This window comes from Aquarana catesbeiana, linkage group LG07 (genome assembly GCF_042186555.1).
Source record: "Aquarana catesbeiana isolate 2022-GZ linkage group LG07, ASM4218655v1, whole genome shotgun sequence".
NCBI classification, from domain to species: Eukaryota; Metazoa; Chordata; class Amphibia; order Anura; family Ranidae; genus Aquarana; species Aquarana catesbeiana.
The window spans coordinates 345,302,615-345,328,670 of record NC_133330.1 but is presented as its reverse complement, the minus strand read 5'-3'; the positions used below and the strand labels follow the sequence as shown (position 1 = coordinate 345,328,670).

At 48.4% G+C, this 26,056-nt stretch overlaps 1 protein-coding gene across 4 annotated transcripts in view; it reads right to left on the bottom strand.

The window, feature by feature from the left end:
- SLC6A9 (solute carrier family 6 member 9) overlaps positions 1-26,056 on the bottom strand; it is a 195,620-nt gene that overhangs the window by 131,807 nt on the left and 37,757 nt on the right. The window contains exon 1 of one of the 4 annotated variants that reach the window (XM_073593988.1): positions 24,552-24,687. The exons of 2 other annotated variants lie outside the window; for them this stretch is intronic. The gene's annotated coding sequence lies outside the window, so the exon portion shown is untranslated. Of the gene's footprint in view, positions 1-22,443; positions 22,803-24,551; positions 24,688-26,056 lie in introns of those variants that run through there. One more of the 4 variants, XM_073593989.1, reaches the window with a different exon arrangement.

The following is a 26,056-nucleotide window of genomic DNA, read 5'->3' as shown; positions in this document are numbered from 1 at the left end:
TCTGAGGAATGTAAATCACGGCGACGGCCTCCGGCGTCCACCTGGAGTGAGTAGAAGGCAGCGGAGGACTAATGCCGAGGAGAATGTCTGTGCTGCACACAGCGACCAATCAAAAGGCAGCTGAACCTCGCCTTAAAGTGGTTGTAAACCTCAGACATGAAATCTGAACAAAGCACATCCCTCTATAGTGTGTACTTGTCTCAGCCCAGAGCACTGAGTGTCATTTCTGTCTGCTGCCTCCTTCCTCTGCTGTCTGCAATGATTCTCTTCTGACAAGTTTTTCTGACACCGAGAGATTCAGTGCCTTGCAAAAGTATTCACCCCCTTGGCGTTTTACCTATTTTGTTACATTACAGCCTTTAGTTCAATGTTTTTTTTAATCTGAATTATATGTGATGATCAGAACACAATAGTCTAAGTTGGTAAAGAAAAATTAGAAAAATATATACATAAAACTGATAATTGTCATGTGCGTATGTATTCACCCCCTTTGTTATGAAGCCCATAAAAAGCTCTGGTGTCACTAATTACCTTCAGAAGTCCCATAATTAGTGAAATGATGTCCACCTGTGTGCAATCTAAGTGTCACATGATCTGTCATTACATAGACACACCTTTGTGAAAGTCCCCAGAGGCGGCAACACCTAAACAAGAGGCACCACTAACCAAACACTGCCATGAAGACCAAGGAACTCTCCAGACAAGTAAGGGACAATGTTGTTGAGAAGTACAAGTCAGGGTTAGGTTATAAAAAATATCCAAATCTTTGCTGATCCCTAGGAGCACCATCAAATCTATCATAACCAAATGGAAAGAACATGACACAACAGCAAACCTGCCAAGAGACGGCCGCACACCAAAACTCACGGAGCGGGCAAGGAGGGCATTAATCAGAGAGGAGCACAGAGACCTAAGGTAACCCTGGAGGAGCTGCAGAGTTCCACTGCAGAGACTGGAGTATCTGTACATAGGACCACAATAAGCCGTACGCTCCATAGAGTTGGGCTTTATGGCAGAGTGGCCAGGAGTCAGTGGCGTCTCCAGCTCGTCTCCAGCTTTCAAATTTAGGGGGGGCACATGGGGGGACAGGGACAAAAATAGGAGGGCAACTATAAAATGCATATATATATATATATATATATCCTGGGGCCCTTTACTACGACCCCACAACGGGCCCTTTCACATGTTCTGCAGTGAGCTCCCTTCCTACTGTATTGGGGTCCCCCCCCCCCAGGGTGGCAGAAAACAAGAGATATATGTCACCAGCATACCAAGAAAATATAAAGATCCAAAGCAGTGGGAGAACTATCAGGGTTGCAAAGGTTGTCTTGCCTCCGGGCCCCGGTGTTCTGCCACTGTGGGGTTCCCCAGCCTCCTCTTGCTGTCCTGCCCCTGCTATTGACAGCTCTGGTCTGGCATCTCTTGGAATTTACAGGCTGGTCCTCCTGTCCTAAGGACGGGAGAAATTAGTCTGTTTTTTCAGTAACTGAAAGTCCTGGTGGAGTCCTTCCTGCAACTCGCTCTTCTCCCCGCCAATGAGGATGCAGGTGAAGGAGCAGAGCAGGCGGCCGTGGTTGTGTGAGCGCTCGCATTATGCAGTGTCAGCGAGCAGAGGGAGGAGGGAGGAATCACCCGCAGGAGCTGACTGGGGACTCTCTCCCTCTTAGACATTGATTTTTTGTAAAAAAAAAAAAAAATTTTTTTTTTTTGGGGGGGGGGGGGGGGGGGGGCACATGGTGGGGCACAGCATAATGTTGGGGGGGGGGGGGGGGTCAGGGCCCCCTCTGGCCCCCCCCCCCTAGGGTCGCCATTGCCAGAAGAAAGACATTACCTTCAGTAAAGAAACAAAATGGCATGTTTTGAGTTTTTGAAAAGGCACGAGGGAGACTCCCAAAATGTATGGAGGAAGGTGCTCTGGTCTGATGAGAATAAAACTGAACTTTTTGGCCATCAAAGAAAACTCTATGTCTGGTGCAAACCCAACACATCACATCACCCAAAGAACACCATCCACACTGTGAAACATGGTGGTGGCAGTTGAGGGAAAGATGGGTGGTGCTAAATACTGGGATATTCTTGAGCAAAACCTGTAGCACTCTGTGTGTGATTTGAGGCTAGGACGGAGGTTCACCTTCCAGCAGGACAATGACCCCAAACACACTGCTAAAGCAACACTTGAGTGGTTTAAGGGGAAACATGGAAATGTGTTGGAATGGCCTAGTCAAAGCCCAGACCTCAATCCAATAGAAAATCTGTGGTCAGACTTAAAGATTGCTGTTCACAAGCACAAACCATCCATCTTGAAAGAGCTGGAGCAGTTTTGCAAAGAGGAATGGGCAGAAATCCCAGTGGTAAGATGTGGCAAGATCATAGAGTTATCCAAAGAGACTCTGAGCTGTGATAGGTGGCTCTACAAAGTATTGACTTTAGGGGGGTGAATACTTATGCACATTGACTTTTTCTGTTACTTTGTCCTATTTGTTGTTTACTTCACAATAAAAAGAAAAACATGCTCAAAGTTGTGGGCGTGTTCTGTAAATGAAATGATGCAAATCTTCAAACAATCCATGTTAATTCCAGGTTGTGAGGCAACAAAACACGAAAAATGCCAAGGGGGGTGAATACTTTTGCATGGCACTGTAAATGGTGACAAGGGAGGTGAAAGACTCAGCTCTGTTCCTGTGGTTAGGGGTGGGCGGGAGGGGCGTCTGCCCTGGGCACTGTGGTATCATGTGAGGTGGGGGGGATTTGTGCTGGGAGGGGGAATTTAGGAGGGGGGGCACAGGAGATAAGAATTGTTCTAGGATGTGAAATTTGGGGAGGTGTGCTAGGAGTAGTGAATTGAGGGGATTTGTGTTGGGAGGGGGTATGGGGTAAAAATATTTGTGCTAAGATGGGGAATTTTGGGGAGTTTGTGCTAGAAAAGGTAATATGGTAGAGGGGAGGAGATTTGTGATAAAAGGGGAATTTTTTTTGGGGGGGGGATTTGTGCTAGAATGGATGGTTGTGGGGGGTGGGATTTGTGCGAGGAGGGGAATTTCTTGGAGGGGGAGAATTTGTGTGAGGAGGAGGATTTTTTGAGGGGGGGGGATTTGTGCGAGGAGGGGGATTATTTGAGGGGGGGGATTTGTGCGAGGAGGGGAATTATTTGAGGGGGGGATTTGTGCGAGGAGGGGAGGTTTTTTTTGGGAGGGGGGATTTGTGCTAGAATGGATGGTTGTGGGGGGGTGGGATTTGTGCGAGGAGGGGAATTTCTTGGAGAGGGAGAATTTGTGTGAGGAGGAGGATTTTTTGAGGGGGGGGGGATTTGTGCGAGGAGGGGGATTATTTGGGGGGGGGGTTTGTGCGAGGAGGGGAATTATTTGAGGGGGGGGATTTGTGCGAGGAGGGGAATTTTTTTGAGGGGGAGAATTTGTGTGAGGAGGGGGATTATTTCAGGGGGAGAATTTGTGTGAGGAGGGGGATTATTTGAGGGGGGGGGATTTGTGTGAGGAGGGGGATTATTTGAGGGGGGGGATTTGTGCGAGGAGGGGGATTATTTGAGGGGGGGATTTGTGCGAGGAGGGGGATTATTTGAGGGGGGGATTTGTGCGAGGAGGGGGATTATTTGAGGGGGGGATTTGTGCGAGGAGGGGGATTATTTGAGGGGGGGGGATTTGTGCGAGGAGGGGGATTATTTGAGGGGGGGGATTTGTGCGAGGAGGGGGATTATTTGAGGGGGGGATTTGTGCGAGGAGGGGGATTATTTGAGGGGGGGGGGATTTGTGCGAGGAGGGGGATTATTTGAGGGGGGGGGATTTGTGCGAGGAGGGGAATTTTTTTGAGGGGGAGAATTTGTGTGAGGAGGGGGATTATTTGAGGGGGGGGATTTGTGCGAGGAGGGGGATTATTTGAGGCGGGGATTTGTGCGAGGAGGGGGATTATTTGAGGGGGGGGATTTGTGCGAGGAGGGGAGGGGAATTTTTTGAAGGGGGGAATTTGTGCGAGGAGGGGAATTATTTGAGGGGGGGGGATTTGTGCGAGGAGGGGAATTTTTTGGAGGGGGGAATTTGTGCGAGGAGGGGAATTATTTGGGGGGGGGGGATTTGTGCGAGGAGGGGAATTATTTGAGGGGGGGGGATTTGTGCGAGGAGGGGGATTATTTGAGGGGGGGGATTTGTGCGAGGAGGGGAATTATTTGAGGGGGGGGGATTTGTGCGAGGAGGGGAATTATTTGAGGGGGGGGGATTTGTGCGAGGAGGGGAATTATTTGAGGGGGGGGGATTTGTGCGAGGAGGGGAATTATTTGGGGGGGGGACTTGTGCTAGGATGGGGTACTGTGGAGAATTTGTGCTGGGGGGGAATAGAGTGGGGGGAAAAGATTTGGGGACGGGGAAGGGGAAATTAGAGGGGTAGAGGATTGTACTAGGAGAGGGGAAATTTTTCGAGATAGGGGGGCAAAGATTCGTGCCGGGAAGGGGATTTCGACAGGGGGTGGATTTTTATTGGGAGGAGGGGGAATTTATGCTTTGGGGGTAAGCATGCAGATTAGCGCTTGATTTTTTTTTTTTTGGGGGGGGGAGGGATGTTTGCTGACACATAATGCTCATACATCTTGGGGGGGGGGGGGGGGGGGCGCAATTTGGCATGTTTGCCCTGAGTTTTAGATGACCTGCACTGGGGGGAGGGGGGTGTCCTTTCCTTCCAATCAGCTCTCAGACCTCTCCTAATTTTAGCTCTCTGCCCCCTTTTTGTGAACTCTCAGACAAGCTTTATCATTTAGCACTTTGAATGGCTCTGGAGAAGAGAAGACTGCAGATAAACAGGTACAACTTATGTAAGAGGATTTTCTTCATCTCTGTGCATCACCTGCGGTCAGTCACCTCAATGGGTATATGGAGGGTTAACAACCACTTTCATGAATTGTTTCTTAGGGCTCATTCACGCATGTGGCTATACTGTGCTCCTCTGAAAAGCAATCTGCGGTGGATCACTTTTCAGAGAGCGTTTGACAGACATCGAAGAGGCGAGATGTCACCTCTTCACTGTCTGTTTTAACCCCTTAAAATGCCAAACCACCCGCCTCGCACTCAGTTGACCCCGTTAAATGGATAGAAAGATCTAAAACTTTCCTACAAAACCGTTTCTTGACTTGGTAAGTTTAGGTGTGGTGGGGGAGGGGGGACACCCTGCTGGTTCTTCCACCAGATTCCCGGCAGACGAATGTCACCGGTGTCAGGGAGGGCCGCTGTGTCTGGGGTACAATGCCAGCATCAGGGGGCTCACAAACAACCCAAATCTACTGGAAGATGTGACTAAGACATCCCCAAATTTGGCAGGAGGACAATGGCGGCCGGGGGGAGGGCAGCTGACACACATGGGGGGGGGGGGGGGGACGCCGCGACAGAGACAACAAAGAACATTCCTACAAGCAACGCTGACTTCTTCATCCAAACAGAGGAGAAAAGAGGAATAATCCTCCCCTGGAGCTCTGGAGCCACCTGAAGGCACAATTTAGGGATTGGACCCAAGATGTGAAATCCCCGCCTGAAAGGCATCATTGTACGGGAGGGCTCCGACCTTCCCCAGGGATGGACAGAGCTGGACGCACATCAAACGTACGAGAGGAGCCGAGCGCAGAGGTCCAGATGGGACCACAAGGTGCCAAACATTCCAGTCCCTGTAGGAGATAAGGACGGGACGGAGGAACACGCTGAGTGAAGGACAAAGATGGACCTGGAGCCAAATATCAGCCCCCCGGGACATCTCTGAGGGCTTCCAGAACAAATGAATAGTGAAGGAGAGTTAGAAAAACCAAACCGCGCTCTACTTATATAATGACCCAATCCACCCCGCGCACGAGCAACGCACCTCCTCCACCAACGCAGCTCTGTGCGGAGTATGGGGCCTCTCCATATAGAGGTGGAGCAGACTACATATGTGGGGGGACGTTCCTTCTCTATCCATATAGAGGTGGAGCAGACTACATATGTGGGGGGACGTTCCTTCTCTATATATATAAAGGTGGAGCAGACTACATATGTGGGGGGACGTTCCTTCTCTATATATATAAAGGTGGAGCAGACTACATATGTGGGGGGACGTTCCTTCTCTATCCATATAGAGGTGGAGCAGACTACATATGTGGGGGGGACGTTCCTTCTCTATCCATATAAAGGTGGAGCAGACTACATATGTGGGGGGGACGTTCCTTCTCTATCCATATAGAGGTGGAGCAGACTACATATGTGGGGGGACGTTCCTTCTCTATCCATATAGAGGTGGAGCAGACTACATATGTGGGGGGACGTTCCTTCTCTATATATATAAAGGTGGAGCAGACTACATATGTGGGGGGGACGTTCCTTCTCTATCCATATAGAGGTGGAGCAGACTACATATGTGGGGGGGACGTTCCTTCTCTATCCATATAAAGGTGGAGCAGACTACACATGTGGGGGGGACGTTCCTTCTCTATCCATATAAAGGTGGAGCAGACTACATATGTGGGGGGACGTTCCTTCTCTATCCATATAAAGGTGGAGCAGACTACATATGTGGGGGGGACGTTCCTTCTCTATATATATAAAGGTGGAGCAGACTACATATGTGGGGGGGACGTTCCTTCTCTATCTATATAAAGGTGGAGCAGACTACATATGTGGGGGGGACGTTCCTTCTCTATCCATATAGAGGTGGAGCAGACTACATATGTGGGGGGGACGTTCCTTCTCTATCCATATAGAGGTGGAGCAGACTACATATGTGGGGGGGACGTTCCTTCTCTATCCATATAGAGGTGGAGCAGACTACATATGTGGGGGGGACGTTCCTTCTCTATCCATATAAAGGTGGAGCAGACTACATATGTGGGGGGGACGTTCCTTCTCTATCCATATAGAGGTGGAGCAGACTACATATGTGGGGGGGACGTTCCTTCTCTATCCATATAGAGGTGGAGCAGACTACATATGTGGGGGGGACGTTCCTTCTCTATCCATATAGAGGTGGAGCAGACTACATATGTGGGGGGGACGTTCCTTCTCTATCCATATAAAGGTGGAGCAGACTACATATGTGGGGGGGACGTTCCTTCTCTATATATATATATAAAGGTGGAGCAGACTACATATGTGGGGGGACGTTCCTTCTCTATCCATATAGAGGTGGAGCAGACTACATATGTGGGGGGGACGTTCCTTCTCTATCCATATAAAGGTGGAGCAGACTACATATGTGGGGGGACGTTCCTTCTCTATCTATATAAAGGTGGAGCAGACTACATATGTGGGGGGGACGTTCCTTCTCTATATATATAAAGGTGGAGCAGACTACATATGTGGGGGGGACGTTCCTTCTCTATCTATATAAAGGTGGAGCAGACTACATATGTGGGGGGGACTTTCCTTCTCTATCCATATAAAGGTGGAGCAGACTACATATGTGGGGGGGACATTCCTTCTCTATCCATATAGAGGTGGAGCAGACTACATATGTGGGGGGGACGTTCCTTCTCTATCCATATAGAGGTGGAGCAGACTACATATGTGGGGGGGACGTTCCTTCTCTATCCATATAGAGGTGGAGCAGACTACATATGTGGGGGGGACGTTCCTTCTCTATCCATATAGAGGTGGAGCAGACTACATATGTGGGGGGGACGTTCCTTCTCTATCCATATAGAGGTGGAGCAGACTACATATGTGGGGGGGACGTTCCTTCTCTATCTATATAAAGGTGGAGCAGACTACATATGTGGGGGGGACGTTCCTTCTCTATCCATATAAAGGTGGAGCAGACTACATATGTGGGGGGGATATTCCTTCTCTATATATATATATATAAAGGTGGAGCAGACTACATATGTGGGGGGGACGTTCCTTCTCTATCCATATAGAGGTGGAGCAGACTACATATGTGGGGGGGACGTTCCTTCTCTATCTATATAAAGGTGGAGCAGACTACATATGTGGGGGGGACGTTCCTTCTCTATATATATATATAAAGGTGGAGCAGACTACATATGTGGGGGGGACGTTCCTTCTCTATATATATATATAAAGGTGGAGCAGACTACATATGTGGGGGGACGTTCCTTCTCTATCCATATAGAGGTGGAGCAGACTACATATGTGGGGGGGACGTTCCTTCTCTATCCATATAAAGGTGGAGCAGACTACATATGTGGGGGGGACGTTCCTTCTCTATATATATAAAGGTGGAGCAGACTACATATGTGGGGGGGACGTTCCTTCTCTATCTATATAAAGGTGGAGCAGACTACATATGTGGGGGGGACGTTCCTTCTCTATCCATATAAAGGTGGAGCAGACTACATATGTGGGGGGGACGTTCCTTCTCTATCTATATAAAGGTGGAGCAGACTACATATGTGGGGGGGGCGTTCCTTCTCTATCCATATAGAGGTGGAGCAGACTACATATGTGGGGGGGACGTTCCTTCTCTATCCATATAAAGGTGGAGCAGACTACATATGTGGGGGGGACATTCCTTCTCTATCCATATAGAGGTGGAGCAGACTACATATGTGGGGGGGACGTTCCTTCTCTATCTATATAAAGGTGGAGCAGACTACATATGTGGGGGGGACGTTCCTTCTCTATATATATATATAAAGGTGGAGCAGACTACATATGTGGGGGGGGACGTTCCTTCTCTATATATATAAAAGTGGAGCAGACTACATATGTGGGGGGGGGACGTTCCTTCTCTATCCATATAAAAGTGGAGCAGACCACATATGTGGGGGGACGTTCCTTCTCTATATATATATATATATATAAAGGTGGAGCAGACTACATATGTGGGGGGACGTTCCTTCTCTATCCATATAAAGGTGGAGCAGACTACATATGTGGGGGGGACGTTCCTTCTCTATCCATATAAAGGTGGAGCAGACTACATATGTGGGGGGGACGTTCCTTCTCTATCCATATAGAGGTGGAGCAGACTACATATGTGGGGGGGGACATTCCTTCTCTATATATATAAAGGTGGAGCAGACTACATATGTGGGGGGGACGTTCCTTCTCTATCTATATAAAGGTGGAGCAGACTACATATGTGGGGGGGACGTTCCTTCTCTATCCATATAAAGGTGGAGCAGACTACATATGTGGGGGGGACGTTCCTTCTCTATATATATAAAGGTGGAGCAGACTACATATGTGGGGGGGACGTTCCTTCTCTATCCATATAAAGGTGGAGCAGACTACATATGTGGGGGGGACGTTCCTTCTCTATATATATAAAGGTGGAGCAGACTACATATGTGGGGGGGACGTTCCTTCTCTATATATATAAAGGTGGAGCAGACTACATATGTGGGGGGGACGTTCCTTCTCTATCCATATAAAGGTGGAGCAGACTACATATGTGGGGGGGACGTTCCTTCTCTATCCATATAGAGGTGGAGCAGACTACATATGTGGGGGGGACGTTCCTTCTCTATCCATATAAAGGTGGAGCAGACTACATATGTGGGGGGACGTTCCTTCTCTATCCATATAGAGGTGGAGCAGACTACATATGTGGGGGGACGTTCCTTCTCTATATATATATAAAGGTGGAGCAGACTACATATGTGGGGGGACGTTCCTTCTCTATCCATATAGAGGTGGAGCAGACTACATATGTGGGGGGGACGTTCCTTCTCTATCCATATAGAGGTGGAGCAGACTACATATGTGGGGGGACGTTCCTTCTCTATATATATAAAGGTGGAGCAGACTACATATGTGGGGGGGACGTTCCTTCTCTATCCATATAAAGGTGGAGCAGACTACATATGTGGGGGGGACGTTCCTTCTCTATCCATATAGAGGTGGAGCAGACTACATATGTGGGGGGACGTTCCTTCTCTATATATATAAAGGTGGAGCAGACTACATATGTGGGGGGGACGTTCCTTCTCTATCCATATAAAGGTGGAGCAGACTACATATGTGGGGGGGACGTTCCTTCTCTATCCATATAAAGGTGGAGCAGACTACATATGTGGGGGGGACGTTCCTTCTCTATCCATATAAAGGTGGAGCACACTACATATGTGGGGGGGACGTTCCTTCTCTATCTATATAAAGGTGGAGCAGACTACATATGTGGGGGGGACGTTCCTTCTCTATCCATATAAAGGTGGAGCAGACTACATATGTGGGGGGGACGTTCCTTCTCTATCCATATAAAGGTGGAGCAGACTACATATGTGGGGGGGACGTTCCTTCTCTATATATATATAAAGGTGGAGCAGACTACATATGTGGGGGGACGTTCCTTCTCTATCTATATAAAGGTGGAGCAGACTACATATGTGGGGGGGACGTTCCTTCTCTATATATATAAAGGTGGAGCAGACTACATATGTGGGGGGACGTTCCTTCTCTATCTATATAAAGGTGGAGCAGACTACATATGTGGGGGGGACGTTCCTTCTCTATCTATATAAAGGTGGAGCAGACTACATATGTGGGGGGACGTTCCTTCTCTATATATATAAAGGTGGAGCAGACTACATATGTGGGGGGGACGTTCCTTCTCTATCCATATAAAGGTGGAGCAGACTACATATGTGGGGGGGACGTTCCTTCTCTATCCATATAAAGGTGGAGCAGACTACATATGTGGGGGGGGACGTTCCTTCTCTATCCATATAAAGGTGGAGCAGACTACATATGTGGGGGGGACGTTCCTTCTCTATCTATATAAAGGTGGAGCAGACTACATATGTGGGGGGGACGTTCCTTCTCTATCCATATAAAGGTGGAGCAGACTACATATGTGGGGGGGACGTTCCTTCTCTATATATATATAAAGGTGGAGCAGACTACATATGTGGGGGGGACGTTCCTTCTCTATCCATATAAAGGTGGAGCAGACTACATATGTGGGGGGGGGACGTTCCTTCTCTATCTATATAAAGGTGGAGCAGACTACATATGTGGGGGGGACGTTCCTTCTCTATCTATATAAAGGTGGAGCAGACTACATATGTGGGGGGGACGTTCCTTCTCTATCTATATAAAGGTGGAGCAGACTACATATGTGGGGGGGACGTTCCTTCTCTATATCTATATAAAGGTGGAGCAGACTACATATGTGGGGGGGACGTTCCTTCTCTATATCTATATAAAGGTGGAGCAGACTACATATGTGGGGGGGACGTTCCTTCTCTATATCTATATAAAGGTGGAGCAGACTACATATGTGGGGGGGGACGTTCCTTCTCTATCTATATAAAGGTGGAGCAGACTACATATGTGGGGGGGGGGGGGCGTTCCTTCTCTATATATATAAAGGTGGAGCAGACTACATATGTGGGGGGACGTTCCTTCTCTATCTATATAAAGGTGGAGCAGACTACATATGTGGGGGGGACGTTCCTTCTCTATATATATAAAGGTGGAGCAGACTACATATGTGGGGGGGACGTTCCTTCTCTATATATATATAAAGGTGGAGCAGACTACATATGTGGGGGGACGTTCCTTCTCTATATATATATATAAAGGTGGAGCAGACTACATATGTGGGGGGGACGTTCCTTCTCTATCTATATATAAAGGTCTCTGTAGTGAGCTCTGCTGTATCCTTCACCTTTCCCATCTGACTTCCATGTTCCAACCTTTTGACTTTGTATCCTGGTTATCTGTGTCTGCTGCCTGTCCTGACCTCTGGCTAGTATCCTGATTATATACAGTGGGGAGGGAAAGTATTCAGACCCCTTAAATTTTTCACTCTTTGTTATATTGCAGCCATTTGCTAAAATCATTTAAGTTGATTTTTTTCCTCATTAATGTACACACAGCACCCCATATTGTACACACAGCACCCCATATTGTACACACAGCCCCCCATATTATACACACAGCACCCCATATTGTACACACATCACCTCATATTGTACACACAGCACCCCATATTATACACACAGCACCCCATATTGTACACACAGCACCCCATATTGTACACACAGCACCCCATATTGTACACACAGCCCCCCATATTATACACACAGCACCCCATATTGTACACACAGCCCCCCATATTATACACACAGCACCCCATATTGTACACACAGCACCCCATATTGTACACACAGCACCCCATATTGTACACACAGCACCCCATAGTGTACACACAGCACCCCATATTGTACACACAGCCCCCCATATTGTACACACAGCACCCCATATTGTACACACAGCCCCCCATATTGTACACACAGCACCTCATATTGTACACACAGCACCTCATATTGTACACACAGCACCCCATATTGTACACACAGCACTCCATATTGTACACACAGCCCCCCATATTGTACACACAGCACCCCATATTGTACACACAGCACTCCATATTGTACACACAGCCCCCCATATTGTACACACAGCACCCCATATTGTACACACAGCACCTCATATTGTACACACAGCCCCCCATATTGTACACACAGCACCCCATATTGTACACACAGCACTCCATATTGTACACACAGCACCTCATATTGTACACACAGCCCCCCATATTGTACACACAGCACCCCATATTGTACACACAGCACCTCATATTGTACACACAGCCCCCCATATTGTACACACAGCACCCCATATTGTACACACAGCACTCCATATTGTACACACAGCACCTCATATTGTACACACAGCACCTCATATTGTACACACAGCACCCCATATTGTACACACAGCCCCCCATATTGTACACACAGCACCCCATATTGTACACACATCACCCCATATTGTACACACAGCACCCCATATTGTACACACAGCCCCCCATATTGTACACACAGCCCCCCATATTGTACACACAGCACCCCATATTGTACACACAGCACTCCATATTGTACACACAGCACCTCATATTGTACACACAGCACCCCATATTGTACACACAGTCCCCCATATTGTACACACAGCACCTCATATTGTACACACAGCACCCCATATTGTACACACAGCACCCCATATTGTACACACAGCACCTCATATTGTACACACAGCACCCCATATTGTACACACAGCACCCCATATTGTACACACAGCCCCCCATATTATACACACAGCACCTCATATTGTACACACAGCACCCCATATTGTATACACAGCCCCCCATATTGTACACACAACACCCCATATTGTACACACAGCCCCCCATATTGTACACACAGCACCTCATATTGTACACACAGCACCCCATATTGTATACACAGCCCCCCATATTGTACACACAACACCCCATATTGTACACACAGCACCCCATATTGTACACACAGCACCCCATATTGTACACACAGCCCCCCATATTGTACACACAGCCCCCCATATTGTACACACAGCACCCCATATTGTACACACAGCCCCCCATATTGTACACACAGCCCCCCATATTGTACACACAGCACCTCATATTGTACACACATCACCCCATATTGTACACACAGCACCCCATATTGTACACACAGCCCCCCATATTGTACACACAGCCCCCCATATTGTACACACAGCCCCCCATATTATACACACAGCACCCCATATTGTACACACAGCACTCCATATTGTACACACAGCCCCCCATATTGTACACACAGCCCCCCATATTGTACACACAGCACCCCATATTGTACACACAGCACTCCATATTGTACACACAGCCCCCCATATTGTACACACAGCCCCCCATATTGTACACACAGCACCTCATATTGTACACACATCACCCCATATTGTACACACAGCACCTCATATTGTACACACAGCACCCCATATTGTACACACAGCACTCCATATTGTACACACATCACCCCATATTGTACACACAGCACCTCATATTGTACACACAGCACTCCATATTGTACACACAGCCCCCCATATTGTACACACAGCCCCCCATATTGTACACACAGCCCCCCATATTATACACACAGCCCCCCATATTGTACACACAGCACCCCATATTGTACACACATCACCTCATATTGTACACACAGCACCCCATATTGTACACACAGCACCCCATATTGTACACACAGCCCCCCATATTGTACACACAGCCCCCCATATTGTACACACAGCACCTCATATTGTACACACATCACCCCATATTGTACACACAGCACCCCATATTGTACACACAGCCCCCCATATTGTACACACAGCCCCCCATATTGTACACACAGCCCCCCATATTATACACACAGCACCCCATATTGTACACACAGCACTCCATATTGTACACACAGCCCCCCATATTGTACACACAGCCCCCCATATTGTACACACAGCCCCCCATATTATACACACAGCACCCCATATTGTACACACAGCACTCCATATTGTACACACAGCCCCCCATATTGTACACACAGCACCTCATATTGTACACACATCACCCCATATTGTACACACAGCACCTCATATTGTACACACAGCACCCCATATTGTACACACAGCACTCCATATTGTACACACATCACCCCATATTGTACACACAGCACCTCATATTGTACACACAGCACTCCATATTGTACACACAGCCCCCCATATTGTACACACAGCCCCCCATATTGTACACACAGCCCCCCATATTATACACACAGCCCCCCATATTGTACACACAGCACCCCATATTGTACACACAGCCCCCCATATTGTACACACATCACCTCATATTGTACACACAGCACCCCATATTGTACACACAGCACCCCATATTGTACACACAGCACCTCATATTGTACACACAGCACCCCATATTGTACACACAGCACCCCATATTGTACACACAGCACCTCATATTGTACACACAGCCCCCCATATTGTACACACAGCACTCCATATTGTACACACAGCACTCCATATTGTACACACAGCACCCCATATTGTACACACAGCACCCCATATTGTACACACAGCACTCCATATTGTACACACAGCACCCCATATTGTACACACAGCACCCCATATTGTACACACAGCACCCCATATTGTACACACAGCACCCCATATTGTACACACAGCCCCCCATATTGTACACACAGCACCCCATATTGTACACACAGCACCCCATATTGTACACACAACACCCCATATTGTACACACAACACCCCATATTGTACACACAGCCCCCCATATTGTACACACAGCACCCCATATTGTACACACAGCACCCCATATTGTACACACAGCACCCCATATTGTACACACAACACCCCATATTGTACACACAGCACCCCATATTGTACACACAGCCCCCCATATTGACAGAAAAACACAGAATTGTTGACATTTTTGCAGATTTATTAAAAAAGAAAAACTGGTGAAGTGGTTACATTGTATTATAGTGATGTTATATTATATTCTATTGTATTTCCTGGTCAGCTGATTGGAGGATGGGACTGCAGAGGGACGTCACAAGCCGCCTATCAGGAAGTAGAAAGGGGAACTTTGCTGAGAAAGACCAGAATGTCCCAATCCCGGAACACCGGAGACTCCGCACAGCCGCCGGCAACACCACAATAAAGACCGAAACCGACGTCTGTCCGGAACCACAATCAGAATCCTATCAGACGTCCTCCTTCCTGGGGGCGTCCCTCCGCAGTCATGTGATCAGCAGACACCGCACAATGTCCCCAACCACAAGAATGAGGAGGAACTTCCACCGTGTCACCAGAGAAATACCAGACTGATGGAGACACAGAGCTGACACTCTACACCAGTCTTCATTCTCTCCACTAAAATATTTTCATCAACTAAATTAATATCACTGATCTAATATCCATCAGAGTCCCCCCCCCCTTACATCAGAGTTCCCCCTTACATCCGATGTCCCCTTCAGAGTCCCCTCTTACATCAGAGTCCCCTCTTACATCAGATATCACCATCAGAGTCCCCCCCTTACATCCGATGTCCCCTTCAGAGTCCCCTCTTACATCAGTGTCCCCCCACTTACATCAGAGTCCCCTCTTACATCAGATATCACCATCAGAGTCCCCCTCTTACATCAGAGTCCCTCCTTACATCAGATGTCACCATCAGAGTCCCCTCTAACATCAGAGTCCCCCCTTACATCAGATGTCCCCATCCGAGTCCCCCCCTTACATCAGATGTCCCCATCAGAGTCCCCTCTTACACCAGGTGTCCCCATAAGAGTCCCCCTTTACATCAGGAGTCCCCATCAGTGTCCCCTCCTTAACCAGATGTCCCCATTAGAGTCCCCCCTTACACCAGATGTCCCCATAAGAGTCCCCTCTTACATCAGGAGTCCCCATCAGATTTGCTCATGGATTAGTGGATACTCTCTCAGAAACATGGGGGGGGCACAAGTAAAATCCAGGGGGAGGGGCACAGCACCCCCTAGATCCAGTCCTGCTGTACGATGCCCTCCACATCTTCCTTTCTAGTCAAATAAAGACAAACTTTTTTCTTACATCCTCCTTCTGCCCCTCCCCCCCACCTCCAGTCTTGCACAGGTGTAGCGGCTCCTCCCCCTTCAGTCTTGCACAGGTGTACTGGCTCCTCCCCTTCAGTCTTGCACAGATGTACTGGCTCCTCCCCCTTCAGTCTTGCACAGGTGTAGCGGCTCCTCCCCTTCAGTCTTGCACAGGTGTACTGGCTCCTCCCCCTTCAGTCTTGCACAGGTGTACTGGCTCCTCCCCTTCAGTCTTGCACAGGTGTACTGGCTCCTCCCCTTCAGTCTTGCACAGGTGTACCGGCTCCTCCCCTTCAGTCTTGCACAGGTGTACCGGCTCCTCCCCCTTCAGTCTTGCACAGGTGTACCGGCTCCTCCCCCTTCAGTCTTGCACAGGTGTACTGGCTCCTCCCCTTCAGTCTTGCACAGGTGTACTGGCTCCTCCCCCTTCAGTCTTGCACAGGTGTACCGGCTCCTCCCCCTTCAGTCTTGCACAGGTGTACCGGCTCCTCCCCCTTCAGTCTTGCACAGGTGTACCGGCTCCTCCCCCTTCAGTCTTGCACAGGTGTACTGGCTCCTCCCCTTCAGTCTTGCACAGGTGTACTGGCTCCTCCCCCTTCAGTCTTGCACAGGTGTACTGGCTCCTCCCCCTTCAGTCTTGCACAGGTGTACTGGCTCCTCCCCTTCAGTCTTGCACAGGTGTACTGGCTCCTCCCCTTCAGTCTTGCACAGGTGTACCAGCTCCTCCCTCTTCAGTCTTGCACAGGTGTACTGGCTCCTCCCCTTCAGTCTTGCACAGGTGTACTGGCTCCTCCCCCTTCAGTCTTGCACAGGTGTACCGGCTCCTCCCCCTTCAGTCTTGCACAGGTGTACCGGCTCCTCCCCCTTCAGTCTTGCACAGGTGTACTGGCTCCTCCCCTTCAGTCTTGCACAGGTGTACTGGCTCCTCCCCCTTCAGTCTTGCACAGGTGTACTGGCTCCTCCCCCTTCAGTCTTGCACAGGTGTAGCGGCTCCTCTCCTGGACTGAAATGGTTTCCTCCAATATCACTGCACACTGTGAGCTTTTCACAATGTGCATTAGAAGCTGCAGCAAGTCAGATAGAGCCCCGCCCCATTTCCTGGCTGGAGGACGCCCAGCATCATCTTGCCCTTTCCCCCCCAGCCTGACTGTCCCTGGTCCCGCCCCTTTCATTCATTGAATTTCAGTTCTATCAATCGTGGAGGCTCTGCATCGCATGTGGGCGTTACCTATGTAAATACAGCCTGCCTAGGAACGCCCACTCCTCCAGACTGACACCCACCCATCAAGGCAGTTTGATATTTGCATAACTCCTCCCACTGCTTACATCAGGACTGGGGGCTCTTGAGAGGAGTACTGAGGCCGGGGGCTGGGATGATTTCAGGACAGCCCCCTGCTGGCCCCTCCCACCAGCCATGATCTGCCTGCATTGCACAGAGAAGCACAGAGACCTGGTGATGACTGTAATGAAAATGGAAAAGTTTTATATAAAAGTTTTGTTAGCATTGGGAGGGGGGATGGGGGGCAGGGAAAGCAAAATTAAAATTAAACTTAAAGTCCTTGTCAGGTGTCAGGGATTTTATTAAATCGCACTGATCTCATCTCTGATACGATTCGCTCAGAACATCCGCAGACAGGAAATGAAAGGCTGGGAGAGTAAAGGTGAGAGACGTGATCGGCGGTATAAATGGATTATATATATATATATATCTCAGGGGTTCGGTTTGTACGGCGGTGGCGAGCGGCTGGGCGATCGGTCACACAGCGCGATCACCTGACACGGTCATCACTTTGCTGGAATACGAGGGGAATTCCTATTACACGGTGTCACTCCCCGACCATACAAAGACGTCACCACCAGCCCCGGAGCCGATCGACTTCTACGCCTCAAATGTTCCAAAGTCATTCAGAGACCAGCAAGACTCTCCACCAATGGGATCAGAGATGTGAAAAAAAAAATATGTGAAAAATATTTTTTTCTTTATTTTCCAAAAATTGTGACAAAAAATGACAACTTAAAAAAAAAACTCGCCTCTTACTAAACACCCTGGACTGTCTACTTTCCAAAAAGGGGTGATTTGGGGGGTATTTGTACTGGGGGGTGATTTGGGGGGTATTTGTACTGGGGGGGTGATTTGGGGGGTATTTGTACTGGGGGGTGATTTGGGGGGTATTTGTACTGAGGGGTGATTTGGGGGGTATTTGTACTGGGAGGTGATTTGGGGGGTATTTGTACTGAGGAGTGATTTGGGGGGTATTTGTACTGGGGGGTGATTTGGGGGGTATTTGTACTGGGAGGGGATTTGGGGGGGTATTTGTACTGAGGGGTGATTTGGGGGGTATTTGTACTGGGAGGGGATTTGGGGGGGTATTTGTACTGAGGAGTGATTTGGGGGGTATTTGTACTGGGGGGTGATTTGGGGGGGTATTTGTACTGGGGGGTGATTTGGGGGGGTATTTGTACTGGGGGGGTAATTTGGGGGGTATTTGTACTGGGGGTGATTTGAGGGGTATTTGTACTGAGGGGTGATTTGGGGGGTATTTGTACTGGGGTGATTTGGGGGGTATTTGTACTGAGGGGTGATTTGGGGGGTATTTGTACTGGGGTGATTTGGGGGGTATTTGTACTGGGGGTGATTTGGGGGGTATTTGTACTGGGGGGTGATTTGGGGGGTATTTGTACTGGGGTGATTTGGGGGGTATTTGTACTGGGAGTGATTTGGGGGGTATTTGTACTGAGGGGTGATTTGGGGGGTATTTGTACTGGGGTGATTTGGGGGGTATTTGTACTGGGGGGTGATTTGGGGGGTATTTGTACTGGGGGGGTGATTTGGGGGGGTATTTGTACTGGGGGGTGATTTGGGGGGTATTTGTACTGGGGGGGGTGATTTGGGGGGTATTTGTACTGGGGTGATTTGGGGGGTATTTGTACTGGGGTGATTTGGGGGGTATTTGTACTGGGGGGTGATTTGGGGGGTATTTGTACTGGGGGGGTGATTTGGGGGGTATTTGTACTGGGGTGATTTGGGGGGTATTTGTACTGGGGGGTGATTTGGGGGGTATTTGTACTGGGGGGGTGATTTGGGGGGTATTTGTACTGGGGTGATTTGGGGGGTATTTGTACTGGGGGGTGATTTGGGGGGTATTTGTACTGAGGGGGTGATTTGGGGGGTATTTGTACTGGGGGGGTAATTTGGGGGGTATTTGTACTGAGGGGTGATTTGGGGGGGTTTTTGTGCCGTCCTGGCATTTTAGGGTCTGAAGAAATGAGATCGCTCGTCAGTACATCAGGTTTGATCGATTGATCAGATATATATCCCACAGATTGTGGTCTCTCTGTAACTTCCCTACAGAATAAATAATATTCACTGATTTGGGGGATTTTCACCAAAGAAATGGAGCAGAATATATTTTGGCCCAAAATTTATGAAGAATTATTATTTATTTGCAAAATTTTATAACAGAAACAAGAAGGAAAAACATGTTTTATTTTTTTTCCAAATTTTTGGCTTTTTTTCATTTATTTAGTAAAAAATAAAAATCCTGGTGTTTCTTAACCTCCTCCCCCACCATACAGTATAGTGACGGGCGCAAGGTGGCCCCCCTACTCTCGCTGCGCTTGGGCACCCAGCAGTGCACTGTGTCCCCAGTACACGACGCATCCCCGATCTTGGTAAAGAGCCGATGACGAGGCCACTACACCCATGTGATCAGCTGTGCCCAATCACAGCTGATCACATGTAAAAAAGGAAATGCCAATTATCGGCTTTCCTCTTCTCACACTGACAGTGTATGTGGAGAGGAGAGCCAATCAGCTGCATTTCCTTACAGGGGAGATCTGTACAGGTAATCAGGGCACCGACCATCAGTGCAGCCCCAACACTGCCCACCAGTGATGTCAATCAGTACCCTTCAGTGCTGCCTTTCAGTGCTGCCCATTAGTTACCATCAGTGCCTACTCATCAGTGCTGCCCATCAGTGCCACCTATCAATGCCCAGCAGCAAAGCCAATCAGTACCCACCAGTGCTGCCTTTCAGTGCCCATCAGTGCCTGTCCACCAGTGCTGCCCATCAGTGCCGCCTATCAGTGACGCCTATCAGTGACGCCTATCAGGGTTCATCAGTACCTATCAATGCCCAGCAGCGAATCCAATTAGTACCCATCAGTGCTGACTTTCAGTGCCTACTCATCAGTGCTGCCCATTAGTGCTGCCCATCAGTGTCGCCTATCAGTGCCGCCTATTGGTTCCCCAGCAGCGAAGCCAATCAGCACCCATCAGTGCCCATCAATCCCTCTTCACCAGTGTTGCCCATCAGTGGCACCTATCAGTGTCTATCAGTGCTGGCCATCAGTGCCGCCTATCCGTGCCGCCTATCAGTGCCACCTACCAATGCTCATCAGTGCCGCATATTAGTGCCTCCTTATCAGTGCCACCTATCAATGCCCATCAGTGCTGCCTATCCATGCCGCCTATCAGTATCCATCAGTGCGGCCCATCAGTCCTGGCCTTCAGTGCCGCCTATCCATGCCGCCTACCAGTGTGGCCTATCAGTGCTCCATTTTAGTGCCCCCTCATCAGTGCCATCTATCAATGCCCATCGGTGCCCATCAGTGCCGCCTATCCATGGTGCCTATCAGTGCCGCCTATCCATGGTGCCTATCAGTGCCGCCTATCCATGATGCCTATCAGTGCCGCCTATCCATGGTGCCTATCAGTGCCGCCTATCCATGATGCCTATCAGTGCCACCTATCCATGGTGCCTATCAGTGCCGCCTATCCATGGTGCCTATCAGTGCCGCCTATCCATGGTGCCTATCAGTGCCGCCTATCCATGATGCCTATCAGTGCCGCCTATCCATGATGCCTATCAGTGCCGCCTATCCATGGTGCCTATCAGTGCCGCCTATCCATGATGCCTATCAGTGCCGCCTATCCATGGTGCCTATCAGTGCCGCCTATCCATGGTGCCTATCAGTGCCGCCTATCCATGGTGCCTATCAGTGCCGCCTATCCATGGTGCCTATCAGTGCCGCCTATCCATGGTGCCTATCAGTGCCGCCTATCCATGATGCCTATCAGTATCCATCAGTGCGGCCCATCAGTCCTGGCCATCAGTGCCGCCTATCCATGCCGCCTACCAGTGTGGCCCATCAGTGCTGCATATCAGTGCCTCCTCATCAGCGCACATCAGTGAAGGAGAAAAATTACTTATTTACAACATTTTTATAACATAAACTAAGAAAAACTTTTTTTTTTTCTTTCAAAATTTTTGGTCTTATTAGCAAAAATTAAAAACCCCGCAGAGGTGATTAAATATCACCAAAAGAAAAGTTCTATTTGTGTGAAAATAATGATAAAAATATCCTATGTGTACAGTGTTACATGACTGTGTAATTGTCCTTCAAAGTGTGACAGCGCTGAAAGCTGATATTGAAGGGGTTAAAGTGTTGCTTATTACGGTACCATTGTTTTTTTTTGCGATTCCGCGGACTTGTGCAATTTTAAGATATGTTTGGTATCCATTTACTCGTCACAACTCAATCTTTTATATTTTACCAAAGAATTGGGTGTTCTTTTGTGTTTGTTGGCACTAAATTTATTTTAGTGGTATTTTTTTTCCCAAAAATACACATTTGATAACCAGCTGCACAAATATAGTGGGCCATTAAAAGCTGCAACTACCGCCATTTTCTTCTCCAGGGCCTCCGCTTTCAGAAAATATCGACTTCTTGGGGGGCTTACAGAAATTTCTAGCAAACAAATTAAAAAATTGCCCCGGTAGGGGAGTGGTTAACAAAGTGCAACAATACGATACAATGTAACCATCGACGTGTTCAATCCAATCACAATATCACAGAACACATCCCATAGTACTGTACCTCCCTAGAGAGACGGGGGGGGGGGGAGGGGTGGACTTAGATACACAGATTGGGGTGTACTCAACATTACACCCACCACACATACACCACCCTCCACTAACGCCCCCCTAATACCTGAGCACAGGTGACTGACACCGACGTATCATCCTCACCACAGACATGACACTTCCCTTCTGTGGGATTTTCTGCACCCGCTATAGATGGAGAGAGAAGAGCGAGCCGACCTTCATAGGGACAGTAGAGATCACGGGGTGTCATGTACAATGGAGTGCCGGGGTCAGGAGGACGGCACATTGCTGAAAACCACTTCTATTATTGGAGATGGTGAGTGTAAAAATAAACCGCGTCATTGGTGTCAGTGGGATAATGAACCCCCCGTGGGAGCATAGCTTCTCAATTCATTGGTGTCAGTCGGATATGCACGGCCCTCACGAGGAGAAAAGCCCCACAGATATTGGTGTAATTGGGAGAATAGTCCCCAAATGATTGGTGTCAGTGGGAGAATAGTCCCCAAATTATTGGTGTCAGTGGGAGAATAGTCCCCAAATGATTGGTGTCAGTGGGAGAATAGTCCCCAAATTATTGGTGTCAGTGGGAGAATAGTCCCCGAATTATTGATGTCAATTGGAGAATAGCCCCCAATTCATCAATGTCAGTTAGGTTAAGCATGGCTCCCCAAATAAGAATAGCCCCCAATTAATTGGTGTCAGTGGGCCCACTGTGGCTAAAGTATTGGTGTTAGTGGGAGAATAGCCCCACAATTATTGGTGTCAGTTGGGTTAAAGCATGGCCCCCTGAGGAAGAAGATCTCCCAATTCATCAGTGGTCTAATGCAGTGGGAGAATAGGCCCCAAAATATTGGTGTCATTGGGAGGATACCCGCCCTATTATTGGTGTCATTGGGAGGATACCCGCCCTATTATTGGTGTCATTGGGAGGATACCCGCCCTATTATTGGTGTCATTGGGAGGATACCCGCCCTATTATTGGTGTCATTGGGAGGATACCCGCCCTATTATTGGTGTCAGTGGGAGAAAAGGCCCCAAATTATTGGTGTCAATGGGAGAATAGCCACCCAATTCATCAGTGTCAGTTTGGTAAAGCATGGCCCGCTAAATAAGAATAGCCCCTAAATAATTGGTGCCAGTGGGAGAATAGCCCAACAATTCAGTGTCAGTTGGGTTAAAGCATGGCCCCCTGAGGAAGAAGAGCTCCCAAATCATTGGTGTCAATGGTATAATGCATAGCCCTCAGTGGGAGAATAGCCCGCTTAAATTATTGGTACCATTGGGAAATTAGCCCCCAATTCATTGGTGTCAGTTGGAGAATAGCCCCCCACAATTAATTGGTGTCAGTGGGAGAATAGCCCCCCACAATTAATTGGTGTCAGTGGGAGAATAGCCCCCCCAATTCATTGGTGCCACTTAGGTAAAGCATGGCCTCCTGAGGAAGAATAGTTTCAAATTTATGGGTGACAATGGGACAAAGTACCGCCCCTTTTGTTTGAGAAAAGACCCCGCCCATTGGTGTCAGGGGTGGTACTAAACCTACCCCAGCACCTCCCAGAGATGAAGAGTGAACTGCCCCCCCCCCCCCCCCCATGCTGATGACATTGGTGGGGTGGATATCAATCCGATCTCTGGGTAATCTCCCCGGGGGGGGGGGATTTCATTCATTAGGGTTCCCTGGCTGGTCGGCATGCCGGTGTTACCACCCTGGTATATCGGGGAGTGGGGTGCAGCAGGGGGCGGTGGCTGCCATGGGATCCTCAACTGCAATTGGTGTAAATGGGCCCTCTGACATATGAGGACAAACGTATCCAATCTGACCGGACGGATGGCGGATCTAAAGGAGTTTGTACAATCAGATTGTATAGTGTGTGCTCAGCTTACCCCTCCCCTGAGTGAGTGGAACAGCCAATCACTGTGCAGTCCTACAAAGCTGGAAGCCGAGGATCTGCACCCAATGATTGGACCCGTCCCTCCGCCCCCCCCCCCCCCCCAGATCTATAGAATTACTGTCTATACATAGTAACAAATGTCATATACTGTATATATATATATATTATAATGTAAACACAAAGTAACAAATATCATAAAACATGGAAACACGGCGACAAGAATAAGGCACATCAAGCAAACGCCATCCGATTCTATATCAGTCACCTGACCCCCCCATCCCCCCTCCCCCATCCCCAGGTAATGAGATCCCCGGTTACTGGCCGTGGGAAGCGGCGGATGGCGGCGTCTCTCCCGTCGATCTCGCCGCTCTGCAGTCTGGGAAGGACGATCAGCGCAAACATTTCTGCAGTTTTTTTGGAACAAAATGTGTTTGTGGAGTGCTGCGTTACCATGGCAACCGTGATTACCGTCCGCAGGCAACGCACAATGCTCCCAGCGTTCAGCAAACTCCGCTCGCCCTCCCGGCTGGCGAGTCCTTTTATTTCCATGTTATTTCAGAGGGACGGTGAAGAAGTGCCCCGGCAGGTGATCGTCCAATCAGGGCGCAGCACAGAGAAGAGGGTTTCCCGTCTGTTTCCTTTTCGCACTTTTTTCAGGTCTCCTTTCCGTCTCCCATTAAAAGTGATTTGCTCCATCTCATTGATCCTGCCAGAAATCCAGAGAAATAATAACTCCCTGTGCTGCGCTCTTCTTATTGGTTAGCTCTGTGGACTACAGAACACCTCCCACTTATGTTATAGAGATGAAGAGAAGGGGAGGTGTTCGTAGTGCCCTAGGGGTGACACCAATGCTCCTCCATAGATAATGAGCGTTGTCACCCCTAGGACGGGAAGTCTGTTACTGGCAGGATCACAAGGTGTAAAAAAAAAAAAAAAAGAAAACGAATGCAGACACCACATCTACAGATCGGTAAACTGATGACATTTGTGTTCCTGCGTTTAGTTATGCTTTCAAGGCTTGTTCACACAGTGTGGTGTGTCTGAGCCAACGCGCTTTGTTTTGTGCATGTTTTAGGGCAGCCCATTCATTTCAATGCGGGTGCGACGCACAAAAACGGTGGCGGCGTGATTGTTAATAATAGAAGCACACTGGATGTTATAACCCCTGTCAGGTTTTTTTTTTTGCCACCTGTGTCCCCATTGGGGGAGATTTCCCTTCATTTCCTGCCCCAGTGACACAACAGGAAGAGAGAGGAAAACCCCTCCAAAGTTGTCACCAGAACTTGTGTCCCCATTGAGGAGATTTTCCTTCACTTCCTTCACTTCCTGTCCCATAGTCTGAACAGGAAATGATATTCCTTTGGAGGAAATCCCTCCAAAGTGAGGAAATCCTGGGGTGTCACCAGAACTAGTGTCCCCATTGGATGATTTCCCCTCTATTCCTGTTCTGGTGACAACCCAAAATGTGGGATTCTCTTTTACTTTCAATGATAATTGCTTGCTGATCGGGCTTTTTCTGGCATTTTTTTGTTTGCAAGTTTAAATCAGTATTTTTTCCCAGAAAATTACTTAGAACCCCCAAACATATATATATATATTTTTTAGCAGAGACCCTATGGAATAAAATGGTGATCATTGCATTTTATTGTCACACAGTTTTCGAGCAGCGTTTTTTCCAGTGCAATTAAGAAAAAAATACAGATTAATGAATTTAAAAAAAAACAACACAATATATACCCCAATATTTTGGTAAACTATAAAAGATGATGTTATGGCGAGTCAATAGATACCTAACATGTCACGCTTTAAAACTGCGCACGCTTGTGG